At 54.0% G+C, this 850-nt stretch overlaps 1 protein-coding gene across 1 annotated transcript in view; it reads left to right on the top strand.

Moving 5' to 3' along the window:
• LOC137362497 (rap guanine nucleotide exchange factor 3-like) overlaps positions 1-850 on the top strand; it is a 37,715-nt gene continuing 36,865 nt past the window's right edge. The window contains exon 1 of the mRNA XM_068026877.1: positions 1-51. The gene's annotated coding sequence lies outside the window, so the exon portion shown is untranslated. The remainder of the gene's footprint in view (positions 52-850) is intronic.

Genomic DNA, 850 nt, shown 5'->3' with positions numbered 1-850 from the left:
AGCGCCGAGAGCGAAGCAAGACTCAAAGGTCTCCGGAGGTGATTCAGAAAGGTGGGTCGGAGAGAAAGGGCAACGCTGCGATTGCAGAGAGAGAGAGAGAGAGAGAGAGGCACGCACTCCTGCATCCACGGGTAGGGGGGCTTGTCAGAAGGAGGAGAAAGTTAAGCAGGGGGTTGAAAATGTACATCTGTGTGCGGGTCTCAGTGTCAGCTCCCGTACATTGTACAATACGCCCAGCGGGTGAATGGGAATGGTTGACTCCCATCGGGAGCATTAGGGGATCCCAGAGCTTTACTCTGTATCTAACCCCCCGTGCTGTCCCTGTCCTGGGGAGTGTTTGATGGGGGACAGTGTAGAGGGAGCTTTACTCTGTATCTAACCCCCCGTACTGTACCTGTCCTGGGAGTGTTTGATGGGGGACAGTGTAGAGGGAGCTTTACTCTGTATCTAACCCCCCGTACTGTACCTGTCCTGGGAGTGTTTGATGGGGGACAGTGTAGAGGGAGCTTTACTCTGTATCTAACCCCCCGTACTGTACCTGTCCTGGGAGTGTTTGATGGGGGACAGTGTAGAGGGAGCTTTACTCTGTATCTAACCCCCCGTGCTGTACCTGTCCTGGGGAGTGTTTGATGGGGGACAGTGTAGAGGGAGCTTTACTCTGTATCTAACCCCCCCGTACTGTACCTGTCCTGGGGAGTGTTTGATGGGGGACAGTGTAGAGGGAGCTTTACTCTGTATCTAACCCCCCGTACTGTACCTGTCCTGGGGAGTGTTTGATGAGGACAGTGTAGAGGGAGCTTTACTCTGTATCTAACCCCCCGTACTGTACCTGTCCTGGGGAGTGTTTGAT

The sequence above is a fragment of the Heterodontus francisci genome, unplaced genomic scaffold, assembly GCF_036365525.1.
Source record: "Heterodontus francisci isolate sHetFra1 unplaced genomic scaffold, sHetFra1.hap1 HAP1_SCAFFOLD_1659, whole genome shotgun sequence".
Lineage (NCBI taxonomy): Eukaryota > Metazoa > Chordata > Chondrichthyes > Heterodontiformes > Heterodontidae > Heterodontus > Heterodontus francisci.
Note: the sequence above shows the minus strand (reverse complement) of the source record. Positions and strands in the feature narration are given on the sequence as shown.